General features: G+C 40.4%; 1 protein-coding gene across 2 annotated transcripts in view; it reads left to right on the top strand.

The window, feature by feature from the left end:
* The window catches only part of ASIP (agouti signaling protein), a 67,008-nt gene that overhangs the window by 13,088 nt on the left and 34,194 nt on the right, over window positions 1–19,726 (top strand). Inside the window, exon 1 of one of the 2 annotated variants that reach the window (XM_087929161.1) lies at window positions 17,885–17,994. The exons of the other annotated variant lie outside the window; for it this stretch is intronic. The gene's annotated coding sequence lies outside the window, so the exon portion shown is untranslated. Of the gene's footprint in view, window positions 1–17,884; window positions 17,995–19,726 lie in introns of those variants that run through there. 2 annotated transcript variants of the gene reach the window in all.

Genomic DNA, 19,726 nt, shown 5'->3' with positions numbered 1-19,726 from the left:
TGTGAAAATGTGGCGGATACCCAGGTTGGCAGCGAAGCGGCTGAACTCAGTCGATGCGAACTGTGGGCCATTATCGGAGACGATGGAGTCGGGCAGCCCGTGCGTAACGAACAGGCGTGTTAACACGTTGGTGATTGCTAGTGTGGTGGTCGTGGATAGCTGTGCTACGTCAATCCATTTGGAATAGGCATCCACGACCACTAGGAACATCTTCCCATGCAGAGGGCCCGCTAGGTCGATGTGAATTCTGGACCAAGGAGCGCTGGCGTTTTCCCATCTAGTAGGAGTGGCAATGGGGGGAGCAGGACGGGATTCCTGGCAAATGTTGCAGGAACTTACCCAATTGACAATGTCCTCGTCTAGACCCGGCCACCACACGTAGCTGCGTGCTAACGCCTTCATTCTCACGATGCCAGGATGTCCCTCGTGCAATGCTTCCAGAACTCGGGTACGCAGTGAGGCCGGGATGACCACTCGAGTGCCCCATAGTAGACAGCCCTGCAGACTTGACAATTCCTGCATGCGAGTCTTAAAAGGTGTGAATTTGTTATCAATATTGCCACCCGGCCACCCCCTCCTCACCCAGTCGAGCACCTGGGCGAGTGTTCGGTCTGTCTTGGTTTTAGTAGCAATGTCCAGGGCAGTGATGGGTAGGTCCAACTGGGTGATCTCGAAAATAGCGTGGACAGGGGCAGGGTCTTCAGCCGGGGCAGGCAAGGGGCAGCGACTGAGGGCGTCAGCGTGGGACAGTGTTTTACCCGGGCGGTGTATAAGTCTGTAGGAGTAGGCTGCTAGAAAGAGAGTCCACCTTGTCATCCTAGGGGAGAGGACTTGAGGGGTCTGCTTGTCCCCGGCTAGGAGGTCCAGGAGGGGTTTGTGGTCCGTGACCAGCTCGAAAAAATGGCCAAAAAGGAATTCGTGAAATTTTTTCACGGCTGCAACAGCTGCTAGGGCTTCCTTATCGATCTGGCTGTAGTTGCGCTCCGTAGCAGAGAGCGTCCTTGAGAAAAAGGCGATGGGAGCCTCGGCGCCATTGGGAAGCCTGTGACTTAGTACCGCCCCAATTCCAAAAGGGGAGGCGTCTGCTGCCAGTACTAAAGGGAGGTTAGGGTCGAATTGGATAAGTACCGCCTCTGACGTGAGTAGTGATTTGACGGCGTTAAAGGCATGGTCTTCCTTGTGCCCCCAGTGCCATGGTGACTTTTTATCCAGTAATCTGTGTAGGGGTTCAGCTACTGATGCTTTATGGGGCAGAAAGGATGCGTAAAAGTTCAATAGCCCCAAGAATGCCTGTAGTTCTGTTTTGGAGGTTGGAGTGGGTGCCTCATGGATTGCCTTAACCTTGGACTCCAGGGGGTGAATGCCAGAGGCGTCAATTTTATAACCCAGAAAGTCCACCTGTCTAGTGGCAATGGCACATTTTTCTTTTTTCAACTTGAGGCCATGCTGTCTGAACCTCTCTAACACAGCTCGAACTCTTTGGAAGAGTTGGGGTCTGTCCCTGGCCGAGACTAAGATGTCGTCGAAGTAGGGTACTACACCAGGGAGGCCCTGCAAAATCCGCTCCATGAGGGATTGAAAAATACCCGGGGCAACACTTACGCCAAATTGGAGACGCTTGCATCGGAAGGCACCCCTGTGAGTGACAATTGTCTGGAGTTCCGCTGTTTGGTTATCTACAGGGAACTATTGATATGCTTGAGACATGTCCAATTTAGCAAAAATGCTGCCTGGTTCGAATGTGTGTAATAAGTGCTGGATGACGGGCACAGGATAAGCGCTAACTTGTAGAAATTTATTGATTGTCGTCTTGTAGTCCGAGCAAATTCTCAGGCTACCGTCTTTTTTGAGGGGTGTGACAATGGGCGTCTCCCACTTGGCGAAATCTGTTGGCTCAATGACCCCTTGTTTTAACAGTTTATCCAATTCTGCATCTAGTTTTGGCCGAATAGCAAATGGGACCCTACGCGGTTTTAGCCTGATTGGGACTGCTTGGGGGTCAACTGAGAATGAGATGGGGGTACCGTTATAACACCCCAGCTCTTCGCTGAATACATCTGAGTAATCAGCGAATAAGGAGTCAGTGTCTGAGGTTGAGACAGCATGGACTCCTGTTATCCCTAGGCCGAGATGGGGAAACCAATCGAGCCCCAATAAGGTGGGGAGATTGCCGTTAACTACCACTAGAGGTAGGTGACCTTTAAAAGCTTTAAAACTGACAAGAAACTTGCCTCTGCCGATTACAGGAATGGTCTTCCCCTGGTAGTCCTTCAGGCCAAACTGGCATCTCTGGAGCCGGCTAGTGGATAGGCTTGGTTGGAGCCTCTTAAGGGTGTTCCACGAGATAATTGAGAGCGCTGACCCTGTGTCAACCTCCATGCGGCACGGTTTACCTTCTAGGGAGACGGAGAGAGAAATTTTACTAACAGTGTGGCAAGTGTGCTTGGCAAGGTGATGCGTGCGACAGTTCAATACTTGCCTCTGTGGTCCCGAGTGTGAGGGAGGGTGCCTTTGTGCTGCGCTTTGGGGAGCTTGGCAGACTCTCGCGATGTGTCCCCTTTTATGGCAGTTATTGCAGGTGGCTCCTTTAAACTTGCAGGTGGCCCTCTGATGAGATCCCCCACAGGCTAGGCACAGGGTGATGTGCTTGGGTGGACCGATGTTTTCTTGTTTGGCTCCTACCTGCGGCCGTCTGTCGTTGGATAGGCGGTGGACTTCGTTTTCATCACTGATGGTTTCCTCTGCTACCACCTCCTCGGAGTGGACTGGAGGTGATGTCAGCTTGGCACTTGGGCCCTGGATTTCGGTGGCTGAGTTTGTTGCCAGCTCAGCTGCCAAGGCTTCCTCGACTGCTTGTGCGAGGTTGAGGTCTTTTTTTGCGAGAAGGCGCCTTTGCAGGTGGAGGTCCTTGACCCCGCAGACTAATTGATCGAGGAGCATGTCCTCCAGGTAGGTTCCAAACCCACAATGCAGTGCTGCTGTTCTGAGAGTGGCCATATATTGATTGATGGTCTCCTTGCTCGATTGCTTCCTCATACGGAAGGTGAATCTCCTGGCAATCTGTGAGGGCCTGGGGGAATAGTGGTTAGTGAGAATTTCAAGTAACTCAGACCACGGAACGTTTTTCAACTCACGAGGAGCCACGAGCGCTGCGGCAGTATCGTAGACGGTGGCTCCGCAGTAGATTAGGAAATACGATTTTTTCCGATGTTCCCCCGCATCCGCCAGGCCAACAACATCGATATAATGATTAAAGCGGTTCTTATACGATTCCCACTTCTCCTCGTCTGGCTTGAACGCCGGGAAGACTGGATTGGAACTCATGGTGCTGGGACCGGTTGAACAACCTGAGGAAAAAAAATCTCTCTGGGTCAGCAGACAATGTTTTAGTGCCCGTGGTGGGCAAGTGATTTCAGCTCAGGAGAGGCTGTTTGCAATCCTCTCTTTTCTCTCTGGGTTAACCACGTTAGGCTGTTAGCCGTTGATGGCGTTTGGATTCGCGCCTGAGTGGGCGTCAGTGACTGGCTACAGCGCTGTGCTGTACCTTTTAGGTTTGAAATTCAAATGACAACCGTTTGAATTTCGCGCCTGATACTGAGTGGCTGCGGCTCGCAGCGCTTCACTTTCCCTGTAGCTGGGCTAACAAGCGGCTACAGACGCTTCTAACTCTCGATTCTGACCGCTCTCTCTGGCTGCGGATCAGCGTTCGCTTCTTATCGCTTGCTGGCCGCTTTCTCTGTCAGCGGATCAGCGTTTGCTCTTTTTGTTTGCTCTTTTTGATGGCTGACCGCTCTCTCTGGCTGCGGATCAGCGTTTCTCTTATCGCCGGCCGATCGCTCTCTCTGGGCTGCGGATCGGCGGCTAGTGACTCAGCGGTTGCATGGTGCTTCTGGTAGCCATCCCATCCTCGTCGCCAGTGTTAAGTTTGAGCAATGAGAGGCTGAACCAGAGCATGAGTGCAACAATACTTTATTATAACAATAAAGGGCTGACCGTGCTTGCCACGCCTGGAACTGGCTCGCAGCAATCAGCGACTGGTTGGACCCCGCAGCCTGCTTTTATAGCTGGCTGCTGGGGAGAACCAGCCAATGAGGAAAGGGGGAAGAACGCCCACTCAAAGTGAGTGGACCTGAGTGAGGACTCCTAGAGTTCTCAGGACATAACAGTACCTTCTCAGGTCAAATATGCAGAATATGGTAAAAGTTTCCCCAGGCTGTTTTACTTACTGATTATTACTCTACAAATAGGAATAAATAACACAACCAGAATCAGTGCAGAACATCATGCAGCCCAACCTACTTCACAGTGTTGTCATTTTGAAGAAAATGGGAGGAAGGTGTAGTATGCATGTTTATTACCTTAAGTTATTTATAAAATAATAAAGGTGGAATAAAATATAATAAATAAAATAAACAATGAAGCAATGAATAGGAGGATGAAAAAGAAGCAATGGGTATAGGTAGTGTTTTCTTCTCTCCTTCCTGTTGAAAAATGTGGCCCAAGAAAAATGAATGCTAAAATAGCTAGCAGGAATGGTTTGGATTATTTAATAATGGGGCACATTTACAAACTGAGAGAATTTCTGGCAAGAGTGGTTGCACTTCACAAGAAATGGAAGGAAGATGCCTGCAATCCTAATCTGGAAACCTTCAAATTTAATAATGTGAATATAAAAAAGTGCTTAGAAAATAGTATAATTCTAAGTGCTCAGAGATGTGCTGGATGTTGTTAGTCTGAGCTGAAAATGAATTTATTAGGATAAAAATAGTAGTAGATTCAAGAACATCAACAAGTAAACTATTTTCAATTTACAATTAATTTATATCTGTATATATTAGGGCAGGGAGTTTCTATGATTTTTCATCACGGTGTTATGATGTAATGAAGAATAGGTAGTCTCTTCTATGTTCTATGGGGGAGTTTTCAACTATGGGTCGTTTATACAATGATTACTTGAACCCTCATCACTCAGGGGAATCAACCTTTACAGATATGGATGCATGGTAGTAGATCATGAAACTCTGAATACAGGGAAAAGAAATCAATCTCTCTGTGTAGATAAACCAAATATGAAGAACAGAATGAAAGATTTGGAAATCTTATTGCAGAAAGATGAATATAATTTTAGTAAGCATTACTGAAACTTGATGAACTTGATGAAACAAAACTCTTTAAGGGAATGCATGAATTGTGCAATTTATTCCAAAAACATAAGTCAAAAGTCCCAAAATAACTTCAAAAAACAAAAAAGCAGAAGCAACTTACCCTTAGAAGAAAAGCCAACAGAAGCAAAGGGCTCTATTTTTTTCAGTTACACCAATAGCAAAATTAAGGTTTGAGCATGTTGCTACGAGAAGATGGTAGGAAAGCAAAGATAATGTGATCACTTTCTACTTTGCTTTATTCTTCTTTCCAAAAAGGAACAGTGATCAAATAGGCCTAAACAGAACAATTGACAAAAGGAGGAGTGGTAACCTAAAGGAAATGCAGAAACTATTTGGGAGCATATGGCTGCCATGAATGAGTTTAATTGGATCATACACTAAAGCAATTATATTTGAGAGATTTGAAGGAACTCGCATTAGGAGTTCCTTTTGTAGCCTCTGATAAACCTTCAAGGAGAGACATGTTGGTATAGGATTGAGAAGCTTATGTATTTTTCTTATGTTCAAAAATGGAAAAATGAGGAGCCGGTATTTGCAAAATTGTTGCCTAACATTAATATGGTACTGTGGAAAGTTAGCACCCACTCCTTCCTAGAAGAATCAAATATTTTAGGAAATATTAAAAAGGCAAAATATTATATTTCCCTGGATGAGAAAAGGAAAAACGTGTTTTTAAAGACAAAGTAGCACCTTGCAGCTCCCTGCCCCTCCCCTTCAGCTCCAGGGTGATGAGATTAAGACATGGCCTCGGGACATGATAGGATTACCCCTCTACCATCTCACCACATGCACCTGGCAAGATTACATCACCCAGTAAGATTCAACCAAGCCTGGGACTCAAGATAACCTACAAAATTACCGCTGCATTGTCCCATGGGAGTCTTGACAACCATTCAGGATACATTCCTTGCCATAGGAACAGGAAGCAAGTTCAAAGCCCAACAGAAGGTATAAATCTCTCTCCCTCTCTCACCCATTGCTCATTTTTGCCCAGGACCTCAAACCATGTGGTTCTGTCCACCTTAAAACCATCCTTCCAAGCAGTCTCCATGTTTCCAAGTGTCTTTCTCCTCACTTGGAACTGAACCCAGATGGACATTTCTTCCAACAGTACTAATTCTTGAATAAATTAAGCAACCAGTTTGTGAGCATTTAAAAAAGAATGTATTACTTGGCAGGAATGAGCAGTGATATATCAAAAGTAAAACATGCCATATCAACGTGATCAACTAACAAACAGGTGTTTATGTGAAACCCTTGATTGACCAAAGTTAGGTTTACAGAAGTAAATATGTATGGATTTATCAAGTGATGGCCATGGCAAATGGAAAATTGAGACCTGAAATGTAAAAACAGTGTATGATAAAATATGGATTAATGAATAAAGAAAATAAAGAAAAAAAAGATAATATTATTTATCCATTAAAATAAGAGAAAAGAAAAGAATGTAATAAAAATGATCTGATGTTGTGGTGTGGAATTGGAATAAATGCATGAAAATGAAGGTATAGATTTAATTATGACTAAAAAGAAAAAAATTCCTTCAGAATAGTAAGTTGTTCAGAAGCAGTAAGATAAGGTTCTTGTTAAAGTAGAAGTTTAAAAGATCTTTAGCAATGAGAATAAGATATCTTCAACTTAACTCAGAAATAAAAAAACTTAGCTATTAAAAGTTTGTAAAGTATCTTCTGATATTTGTGATATCTTCTAGCTGTCAAAAATACTGCACATATTGTTTTAATGGCAACCACAAATTTCCTATATACTTAACTTAGAAAAAAAATCAAGCTTGAATTTATATTATTGCATCATTGTATCAAAGAACTTAACACTATAATATAGATCAGTAATGTTCTAGCATCAAGAAGAAATTCAAAATTAACCTTCAAGTGGCTTAAAAATGTTAAATGTTTAACATTTGACTGAAAGAAATTTGAAGTTTGAAGTACTTCATGTGGTTTTGAGTCTATTCTGTTAATTCAACCTAGGATTGCATTGGCTTTTTTGGCTCCTGCCACACACTGCTGGCTCATATTTAAATGATCTCCACTAGGACTCTAAGACCCCTCTCACAGTTACTGCTGTTGAGCTAGGTTTCACCTAATCTGTACATGTACATTTGGTTTTTCTTGCCTGTGTAAAACCTCCCTTTTCTCTACATTGAATTTCACTTTGTTAGATAGGGCCCAGTTTCAAGTCTGTTGAGATTCATCTGAATTTTGAGTCTATGTTCTGGGGTATTGGCTATTTCTGCCAGTTTAGTGACATCTGGAAATTTTATTAGTTTCCCTACTATTCCTTCATCTAAATCATTTTTTATGGAGATGAAAAAATCATTTATGCAGATAAATTTGTGTTCTTTCAATTTAATTCCTGGCTTTGTAGGCAGGTACCATTGTTCTACTATTGGCTTGTTTTGTGTACCTTTATGTACTTTAATCCTCTCCCTGGTGTCCCCTTTTTTTAAAAGATACTACTGTTTATAAGCTCCTGTCATGCTGGCCTCATATCCAAATAAAAACTTGAGTCATATATTTAAATAAAAATAAAATAATTATAATTAACATTTCTTTAAAATACCTTATAATTTGCAGTATCATGTTTAAACTAAATAATAATATAGCTATATGATATTCTATATCACCACTATATACTTTATAATGCAGGAGTGTCAAACTGGATTTATTTGAGGGCCAGATCACCACTGTAGTTCTTGTCAGGGTAACTTCACCACTATTGAGATCCCTCCTGAAGCCAATTCCTCTGCTGACATGAAACAACCAGCTGTCTATTCCTACTCTATTTCTCTTACATCTGTTGTAAGACATGTATGGCATCTGTTTCCTTAAGTCTTTCAGAATTATGTGTGTAACTACATTACAGACAAATTGATTACCTTTGTGCCCCATCAGTATTGTTGCTCACCTTCAACACATCATGAACTACACTAGCAAGAAAATATACTCCTGTAGCATGAATATGTGAGGGTGAATGTACTTCAGCAATTTTAGGATTCTGCTTTGACTTCTGTAGACTGGTTTGACTGCCATTCTTCTCATGTGCTATTTAGTTATCTAAATGTCAGCTAAAATGTGAAATAAAGGCCTATTGGGAAATAGCTCTCAATCATAAATGTGTGTGTGAGACTTATTTAATTGAATGAGCAACATTAAAGCTATTTGAATCCAAATAGTATAATTAAACACATACAAAGAAACACTAGATAAAACTAGAGTACCATACGGGGAAGAGAAAAATTCTTGTCATAATACAATTAAAGTCTTCCTTTTAAATAATAATAAATAGTAATGATAATAAGAGAAAGAACTTGTTCTGACCCAAGCCTTGTTCAAATCAAATAAACACAAAGTATATATAAAAGCAAACCTTTTTCATGCGTCTCTGTGAATTCTGTTCATTCACAGCAAAGAGTCATTAAAACTAATTGTCCCAAATAAAAGCAAGCCCTTTCAAGGTTGCCAAGGCTGCCAAGAACAGAAGATTAATTGCAGAGAAATATCCAAAACCAAAAGTCTCAGAAAACAAGCCAGAATAGACAGGACCTCCACAAGAACTTGGAGTTGAAAGAACTTCTTTGCTTCCTGCAAAGAACCCAACCCCTGAGGGCTGGCTTTTATCCCTTATGGGAGGGTCCATCACCTTGCAGGCTTACTCCCGAGTCACCCTGCAGCTGCTCTTTCCTTTGAGCAGCCCTGTGCGCACATGCTCCTCGGGGTCCTCTGCATCACTGCTGCCAGACTCCACAAGCTCCAAAAGCAGCACCCCACTCTCATAGTCCTGGCCCCATCCCTGCATCACAAGCAGGCCCCTCATCTGAGTCCTTGTTCTCAGAGACCTCAACCATCTGCACCTGCTTCCAGAGAACCACAACAGAACTGGAGGAGATAACAAAATACAAAACTTGCAATTAGAAATAGAACAATTGTGGCAAAAGAAAGCAAAAGTAGCACCACTTGAGCACCACCACAAAGGAGCCTTGAGTGAAATCCCAAAACATCTGGAGCATCACTTGAACATCATCAGCACCCCTACAGACCTCTTAGGAAAGGGGTGAGGTCAATAGTAGACAGTCTAAGGTTAAAGTTTTTGGGGTTTGGGGAAGAAACCACGGAGTCAGGTAGAGTATTCCAGACTTTGACCTCTCTGTTGCTGAAGTTGTATTTCCTGCAGTCAAGTTTGGTGCGGTTTACCTTGAGTTTGTATCTATTGTGTGCTCTTGTATTGTTGTGGTTGAAGCTGAAGTATTCATTGACAGGTAGGACATTGCAATGTATGATTTTATATACTATACTTAGATCAGACCGAAGACAGCGTAATTCAAGGTTTTTTAGGTCTAGAATTTCAAGTCTGGTGGCATAAGGTATTCTTCTACAAGTAGAGGAGTGGAGAACTCTTCTTGTGAAATATTTCTGGACTTTCTCAACTGTATTAATATCAGATATTTAATGTGGGTTCCAGACTGATGAGCTGTATTCAAGTATTGATCTAGCAAATGTTTTATATGCTCTAATTAGTAGAGTGATATTACCAGAGAAAAAGCTACACAGGTTTAGGTTTACAACTCTTAATGCCTTTTTGGCTATGTAGTTACAGTGGGCTCTAGCACTTCGATTATTTGAAACGAGTACTCCAAGGTCCTTGACAAAGTTTGGGTCATCAACAAGGTCTTGACTATTCAGCTTGTATTTTATTTTCTGATTTATTTATTTTTTTGCCAATATGTAAAACAGAGCATTTATTTGTTGAGATTTGAAGTTGCCATTTGTTTGACCATTCTGACACATAGTCGAGGTCTTTTTGAAGGGTAGCAGTATTATTGGTAGTGTTGAATAGCTTTATATCATCAGCTAAAAGAACGCAGTTGCTCTTAATATGATCACAGAGGTCATTTATGAAGAGTATGAAGAGAGTTGGTCCTAGAACACTGCCTTGGGGGACACCACTTTTGACAGGTACAGGATTCGACAGGACGCTTTCTTTGTTTGTTTTCTTTGTTCCATAGTTCAAGTGTATAACTTTCATTCTCCATTTTAGTACTTTATGAAATGTGATTTTGTTCATTATAGTTCAAGTGTTGCTTCTTTTAAGGACCCTAAGATTGAAGGTACATAAAAAAGCATTAAAGTATCCAAGCCATGTTGTATATCTTGTAAGCAAATGTTATAGGCAAAGCGTCTTCATAGCCCAATCTTTCAAAATCTTTAAAACAACAATTATAAATCAAGTCATGTAAAGTATTGATCCTTTAGGGACACATCCTCAGCATTTTAAACTTTTTTACTGAGTTTGTATGTAAAAATTCACACCGCCCACAAGACTTGAAAATTAATAGTCCTGGAATAATTTTTCCCTCTCAAAATATTAAAAGTGTGCACAAGAGGGCAGTGTTATCTAAAAATCTGGAGTAAACTGCACAGGCTACTGGAAGGACTACTTCATAAAGTTGATAAATTATTTCATAAATTATAAATCGTAACACTATAAAAGCTAATGAAAAAATAAAAATCATAATTCAGGCTATATAATATTAATAACACAAGCACCTGGACATTTTCAGATTATTGGGGTATAGCCAGAGGGGAAGCGGAGAAGGAAATTTCCTTTGTGTTGCTTGCATAGGAAAACCTCAGATTCAGCTTACAGTATGCTACTTCTGTATATTTAAGCTTCAATAAAGTATACTCTTGGCAAAACAAATGGCCGGGACTCTTTCTTTGCTATATGACTGAATGGGACGGTTGCACCCCTACTACTTATGATTGCTTATGGCTCGGTCACTTCACTGATGAACTGTAAATTGTGCACTTCACGGGGCTGCCCTTAAGACCATTCAAATGGGCAGGAGGAGCAGTGTTGGGCAGATTGCACTATGCCCATTTAATTCCCAACCTGTTTACCAATTGACTTCTGCAATTCAATACAGGTTTGAGAAACAGCAGGGGACCCATAGGTTTTCTACTTGTTCCTTGACATCAAGGAACAGTTTCTTATTTTATCAATACTAAATCTTATTAAATTAGGAAGAACTATTGTTCACAAGAAATATTTTCATGGCATGGGAAGCATAAACCATTAACGGTTTCTGAGTTTCACAACAAAGGCACAGCCAAGTGAAGAATGGTGAGGCTTGTATGAGGCTTAGAATGGATGCTTAACCACCAAGATGTAAAAAGGATTAAACTCAAACCTTTAAATTGTACCTGAAAGCGCAAAATTAGAAGACAAAACATGAAACTAATTCTGGTCATTTTTTTTTCTTTAATTAAGATAAAGAAAGGAATAACAATAAAACAAAATAAAGCTTTAAAAAGAAAAGCATATTCACAGATTCATCACAGATCAGATGCACATATTAATGTACAAATTTCAATTATTTTAATGTAATTAGTTTACTTACCTTCAGTAACCAGGACCAACTGGTAAATAAAAGATGATATATAAGAAGAAGATATCATTTGTTGTATTTTAAGAGAAGATAAATGTTCCATATTAGCATTCTTGGAATACCCTCACCTGATTGGTCCAAACGGACTACTCTGTGATTGGTGAAAAAAACAACAGTGATTGGCTTGTAATGAATCAACCGCGATTGGCCGTGCTGATCGCGGGAGATTCAAAGAGCCGTCATTGGTTGCGAGCCGCCAGCAATCCCTATATGAAGGGCTGCCGCGGCTCGCAGGTCCTGCACAGATCTATATACCAAATAAAGAGCTGAACTGTCACACTGGTCTCGAGCCTCTTTTCCCGCGATCAAACACTGGCGATGAGGATGGGATTCTGAGACAAGAGACCAGTCGAGCACATGGCACCCAGAGCTGAATGACCGACGAGATAGCCGGCAGCAACGTGCTACCCGCACCCTACGACCAGGCAGCCAAGGACTGGGAATCATACATCGATCGATTCCTCATGTTCCTTGAGAGCAATAATCTGAAGGACGCCAATGGTCAGAAAAAAAGAGCTATGTTCCTGACACACTGCGGGCTCACAGTGTTCAAGATGGCCAAGGCGCTGGCCAAGCCCCGAGATGTGAAGGACTTGGACTGGGCAGACCTCGACCAGCTACTCCGAACCCACTACGCACCGGCTGTCCCCAACCTCATCCAACGGCATGAGTTCTACCAACAGGACCAGAAGGAAGGGGAGAGCATTGGGGATTTTGTGGCGGCCCTGAGGAACATCGGGGGTGCGTGCGGCTTCTCTGACATGGACGAGGCTCTGAGGGACCATGTGGTTCTCAGGTTAAGGGATCCCACACTCCAGAGCAGGCTGATGGCTCGAGCAGACATCACCATCACTGAAGCCATCGCCGAAGCCACTGCAGCCGAGGCCGCCAAAAAGTCAGCAGCCAAGATGCACCAGATGAACGCGATGGACTGGCAAAAAACCACGGGGGCTGACACAGCATCGGAAATAAGACTGGAAGCAAGCCACAAAGCCATGACAACACACCACGAGTACATCAAGTCCTCCCCCAAGACCAATGACAAGGAGGCAGAAATCCACTGACTACAGAAACTGGTGCGAGTCTTGAGCTGGGTAGAAAAAGGGTGGCCGGAAACCGAGGGCGGCGACCAGTTTAAACTGTTCCGGAACCAGCAGACTGAACTATTTAGGCAAAAGGGATGTATATTATGAGGGGACAGAGTGGTGGTTCTGGAAACATTGCAAAAAAGGGTATTGGGCATGCTGCATGAGGGTCACCCTGGCATCATAAAGATGAAATCCCTAGCCAGGAGCTACGGGTGGCCGGGGATGGACAAAACCAGAGAAACATGGGTGGCAATATGCAACAAATGCCAAAGATCCAGACCAAAAACCCCCTCCGCACTGACCCTTGAGTGGGAAACACCCAGGGGCCCCTGGTCAAGGGTCCACATAGACTTTGCGGGACCCACCAAAGGGCACACATTTCTAATAATGGTTGATGCTTACTCAAACTGGTTAGAGGTGAGCATCATGCAATCTACCACCACAGAAGTGGTCATAAAAAAACTAACCAAACTGTTTGCCACCCATGGACTACCGGACTTGCTGGTGTCTGACAATGGCCCGCAGTTCACGGCATTGGCATTCGAACAATTTCTTGCCGAACGGGGCATACAGCACGCATTGACAGCACCCACTCACCCGGCGTCAAACAGGCGGGCGGAATTAATGGTCAGGTACACAAAAGATGCATTAGAAAAAATGGACACCAGAAACATACACGACAAAATTAATAAACTACTGACAATACATCACATAACACCCAGCTCGAAAACCAACAAAAGCCCAGCAGAGCTTCTAATGGGCAGAAAACTATGATCACACCTAGACAGGCTGCACCTGACATATAATTCTGAAAAACCACCAGATTCATCTAGCAGGTACCTCACATTTAAACTAGGAGACACAGTCTACGCAAAAAAAAATTCGGGGGACCCACACTGGGTACCAGCCCAAATAACCCAGGTGACAGGCCCCCAATCGTACCGGCTAAACACAGAAGATGGAAGAAGATGGAAATGGCACATCGACCAACTAAGGTCGAGAACAACCACCGACAACACAAGCAACGCACAAGCACCACAAATAGACTTTAATTAAAAAAAACAGAGGGGAGGAGAAACCCCAAACATTACTCAAGAGGGAGGAGAAAATCCTCCCAGAACGCAACCAACTGAACAACCACAACCCACACCAATAAACAGGGAAAGAAACCAGCACTACTTACCAGCAGACAATGGCGACAGAAGGGAACTAACAGAGGACCACCAACACGAAGCCTCACCTGGAAGAAGCAGCCAAGCCAGTTGAACCAGCCCGGAAAACCCGGGCAGGAACAGCAGAGCTGACAACTCGACCGACCCCAGTAGACCGGGTGGGAGTTGCAGCGAGAGGCCTGACTCACCCTTCCAGGTGGTTCCATCGAGAGGGACAGGAGTGACAAGGATCCCATCCACACCGGCCGAAGACCACGCCACAACTGAGCTGCGCAGGTCAAGTAGACATGTTAAAAGCCCCGCCTACCTACAGGACTACATTACATAGGTTGGACTAAACCAAGAGGGGAGGAGTGTTCCATATTAGCATTCTTGGAATACCCTCACCTGATTGGTCCAAATGGACTACTCTGTGATAGGTGGAAAGAACAACAGTGATTGGCTCGTAATTAATCAACCGCGATTGGCCGCACCGATTGCAGGAGATCCAAAGACCTGTCATTGGTTGCAAGCCGCCGGCAATCCCTATATGACGGGCTGCCGCGGATTGCAGGTCCTGCACAGATCTATATACCAAATAAAGAGCTGAACTGTCACACTGGTCTCGAGCCTCTTTTCCCACGATCGAACAATAATAAATTACTAAAATGGTTTAAATTTGTTGTGATGAAAGAGAGAACTTGTTTCTTTATATCTTCTCTTTTTCTTTATTATATACTGTACTTATTTTTTTCTCTTTTATTCTTTTCTGTGCTATTTTTTTCTTTTTATTCTTTTATTTATATTTTGCTTGTATTCACTTTTATATTTTTAATTGCAACATTTTATATAATTGCTTTAAGAGGAATATATTCTGGATGAGCAATATTTTTGCTATGGTTGTTTTTATGTTACTAGCCTAAATGATGAAACCACATTTTTCCCCAACTCCTGTTTGATGTTTATTTGGACATTTCATAACCTGATAGCAAATTAGAAACAGAACAACTACTTGGAAATATCTTTTAGGAGAGATGCCATGCACCTCCAGCTTTTTATGTTATTTGATGATCAGCAATGGGCTAATTGCAACCAGGGAAACTGAGCTGAGGAAGAAAGAGGAAAAACTCTAAACAAAAAAGGACCATGGTCATGGGTATCAAAATCTTAGAGTTCTGAAAGATTCCTTTCCAGTTAGAAGCATTATATAACCGCAAGTGCATATGTGCGCGCACAAGCACACACAAACACACACAGGAGGGGCACAATCTCCTGTTAAAAGGGCTTTGAGAAAAAAGAATGGAGTTCTCTGTTTATTCAAATCCACCAAATGAAAAATTAAGTGAATAATTATTCCTTCAAAGCGTAGTCTGTTGGTTGTTCTTTTTCTCCAAAGTATTAACGTGTATTGAAAGTTATAATGTATCTCACAAGACTGGTCCTATCAATACACAGAGAAAAGTGGCTGATTCAAGAAACAGGTTTTGGAACTAGGAAGATCAGTTCTGCCACTTCCCCCGAGTACCCTCAATTAGTCTGCTGCTGTTTGCTACAATTCATCAGGGAGAAAGCAAAATTCTATAAAAATTTGGGTTCTGTGGAAGAGATAACAATATAAAAGGGGTGCAATCTTGCCCTTTCTGTCAACAGGCAAATTCCTTGGGCTGGTCTGTACTTAAAGATCTGAGAAATGCCTCTCTTTTGAATGTAAATTCATCCGGTTGCCTTGTGTCACCATTTCCTTTCCCTCTATACCTCTTGCAAAGCAAATAGAACATTCTAAAACCTCGTAGGAGAAATCTTTCCAAATATCATGCAACACAACCAGAAACTATGTAGTAGATACTGAATTTAAGAGGTAGGTAAAGTAAGAGATGAGGTGTGGCATCCAACCTCCCCCTCCCTCACTGACACCATAAAAAGGGCCACAATCATTTTAAAATCACAACTTGATGCTTAGCTGCCAACGTGCAAGAAGAAAGAGAAACAGAATATTCAAGCCATCTAATATCCAATACAACACAAAGGTATGTGGAAGCTCTGAGATATTTACGATAGCCAGATGTGATCCTTGGGTACATAGAATTTATTTTCCTCTTTCAGTCTTTAATGACAAATAAAATAAATACTTGCACTCCACTGTTATCACTTTTGAATATATTACCCAAATGATTCTTCATTTTTGAACTGGGTTCAAATAAAAGGATGCTAAAATTAGAAATGGCATGTCTTTTTACCTCAAGTTATACTTTTTAAAATTCTTATCGTGAAAAAAAACTTATTCATTCATTCTCAATAACTTTAAAAGACATAAATATATATAATGCTGGAAATCAACAAAAATTAACCAGAAAGCTTTTATAAACATTTAAGATACTGTTCTTAACCAGGACAATGTTTGAATTTTGATAGAAAAGTTATATTTATTTGGCAAACCTGAAAATTTGCATTGATTTCTATTTTATGTAAACATTCAGAATCAGGGAATTAGATGGTTTATGAAAATTTACCTCTTATTAAAATAATAGTATTTTAGTGAAATTATATATCAAAATATTACTAAATATCTTTCTGAACATCTCCAAATATTGATAATTATATTTTGCAGTTGAAGTGGTTTATGAATATTTGTAATTTTCAACATATAGACACAATTTTTAATTGTGAATAAATTATAATTTTCTACAGATATCTTTTCATAAGTACTTCACACTGAATTTATTATTGCTTACTTTTAAGGAAAAGAGTATAGCTTGCAGTGTACCATTATAATTCTATACTAACCTGTGTGAAAGTAAATTTCCTTAAATTTTATGGGACTTCTATCCTATTGAGTATATATAGAATTGTGCTGCCAAACAGTTAAATAGAAAATAATAAATTTATTTGAAAGAAAGATGATCCGGAATGTAAGATGATTCAACTAAAAAAGGGAAAGTAGACAGAATAAATTACAATCCTTAACAGTGTCCAGTTTCCCTACCTGAGCAGTCTAGTTTATCAAATCTAGTTGAAGCCAATCCAGAAGATTTCCTCCACTCACCAATAAATGTTGACATGTGACACAGACTAAAATAAATGACAGGACCAGTCTAATAAATGAATAGATAAATGAAATGCATATTAATTGATAAAAATAAATAAATAAATAAAATATATCATGTTTTCGTATGACTTCCAAAGAAGCCTTACAGTTACTACAGCAATCTTTTGAAAAACAATCTATTGTGACACATCCAAAATAAATAACACAAATCTGATTATTTATCACTGACTGAATGGCTATTCAGCTGTTGTTTCCAGCTGCGATTACCAAAGTAATTGAAAATATATCAAATTGTGTCTGCCAGTAGTTTAACAAGTGTTTGGAGGATATAGATGCATTTACAATTTGTTTGTAACTGGTTTAAAAGCTCATATGGCAATAATGGTATTTGAATAATATGTATTCTTTTCTTCTTCACCTAGAAATATAATTCTTTATTGGCCAAGTGTGATTGAACACACAAGAAATTTGTCTTCTGTGCATATGCTCTCAGTGTACATTAAAAAAAATACATTCATCAAGAATCATAAGATAAAGCAATTAGTGATCGTCATAGGATACTAAATAAGGAATCAAATCATACTAGGAAACTAAATAAAACAATATAAATCATAAAGATACAAGCAACAAAGTTATAGTCATAAATGGGAGGAGATACGTAATAGGAAGGATGAGAATAATAATAGAATACAGTCTTAATAAATACAGTAGTTTGACAGCGTTATGGGAATTTGGGAAAAAACTGTCCTTGTGTCTACTTATTATGCTGTACCTTGCTCTATAACATTATTTTGAGGTAGAAGTTGAAACAATTTATGTCCAGGATGTGAAGGGTCTATAGCAGTGGTGGGATTCCATTTTTTTTACTACCGGTTCTGTGGGCGTGGCTTGGTAATGTGGCAGGGGAAGGATACTGTAAAATCTCCAGTCAGAGGTGGTATTTGCCGAACTACTCAAAATTTCCATTATTGGTTCTCCAGAACTGGTCAGAACCTGCTGAATACCACCTCTGGTCTGTAGATATTTTCACAGCCCTCTTTTTGACTTGTGCAGTATACAAGTCCTTGGTTGAAGGCAGGTTGGTAGCAATTGTTTTTTCTGCAGTTCTAATTATCCATTGAAGTTTGTGTCTTATTTGGTTACAGAACTCAATAATTCCTCTGTAGAACTGAATCAACAGCTCCTTAGGCAGTTTCAGCTTTCTGAGTTGGCACAGAAAGAACATTGTTTGTTGCGCTTTTTTGATGATGTTTTAATGTTAGATGTCCATTTTAAATCTTAAGATATGATAGAACCTAGAAACGTGAAGATCTCTACTGTTGGTACTGTGTTGTCTAGTATTGTAAGAGATGGTAGTATAGGAGGCTTTCTCCTAAAATCTATCACTGTGTCTATGGTTTTGAGTGTGCTTAGTTCAAGATTGTTCCAGTCACACCACAAGGCTAGTTGTTCAACCTTCTGTCTATATGCAAGGTTTGTCGTTGTCTTCAATGAGACCAATCACTATTGTATCATTTGTAAACTTCAGTACTTTAACAGAGGGAACTTTTTAGATGCAGTCACTGGTGTATAGAGAGAAGAGATGTGGAGAGGGCACACAGCCCTGGGGATATCTGATGTAAGATATTTTCTATTTTTTTCACCAGGGCATGGAAAATTAAATGTGTGCAATATGTTTGTACGGTTCATAAATCACTCATATAATTCAGCCTTCTATTTTGAAATGCTTTTGGTGGTGGGATTAATTTCTTGATATCTCTGAAATTTTGTATAATACAAAGTTTTAAAAACAATCTTTCATTCGTTTGTAATTATTGATAAACTGCATTGTGAAATTTGAAGAGCTTTACAAAAGCTATAAAATAAGTTCTTACAGTATTTTTATTTTTATTTATTTATTTATTGTCAATCGCTTACAAGATAATAGGGGTAAGTATAAAGATGAGTAAGAATACAGGAAATAGGTATGAATAAAGGGGACAAAAGGACAGGGATGGTAGGCACAATGGTGCACTTATGCACACCCCTTACTTTTTATTTGCATGTATTAGTCCCAAAATGTGAAATTAAATTCATATTCAGATGCAAAGCTCTTCCTTCCAAGTATATGTTATGTTATGTAGGCATAACTAACTGCAATAAAGTCTTAGTCCCATGCCAAGTTCAGCCATTAGATTACTTTGAATGCAAAGTTTCTACTAAAGACCAAGTGTCTCTTTCTTCAGATAGATAATTTATTTTTAGGAGGAAGAAACAGTTGAGTAGAATATTTATATTTTTAAAAGATAAAATAGCAAGATATGATGTATCTTGATGTCCCCATGAAATCATTTTTTACTTTACAAAATAATAATTAAGGCCAAGTTTTTTCACTCAAAGTAAACTGAAATTGCTTCTGTCTTTTTTTTAACTATAAACTTTTGATTCCCATCATTCCAGTGTAAACATAATAAAAAGGTGAGAAAGAATACACAATCTCAAATGCATAATAAAATTAACTTCAATTTTATTTAAGACAGTTTGTACTTTGTGGCACTGAAATTATCAAGCATCACCAGTTCTATTTAATGGAGTTTATTGCAGCACTTGATGTCACCAAATGACTTATAGAGTTGAGTACCTTGTATATATACAACAATGGAGGAAAAAGTCAACATTTCTATATCCTTTCTTTAAAATATAACAATTAAGATTTGCTTCTTTATTTTTGTTTTAGTAAAAATGGAATCTATGCTCTGTAATGGAATGCACATAATTTTCTTCAAGTCAGAATTGCCATCTTTTATGAAATTTGCCTTCTGTTCTTGTTC

This window comes from Pseudonaja textilis, chromosome 3, assembly GCF_049901715.1.
Source record: "Pseudonaja textilis isolate UNSWEBS1 chromosome 3, rPseTex1.2, whole genome shotgun sequence".
NCBI classification, from domain to species: Eukaryota; Metazoa; Chordata; class Lepidosauria; order Squamata; family Elapidae; genus Pseudonaja; species Pseudonaja textilis.
This window is presented reverse-complemented; position numbering and strand designations above follow the sequence as displayed.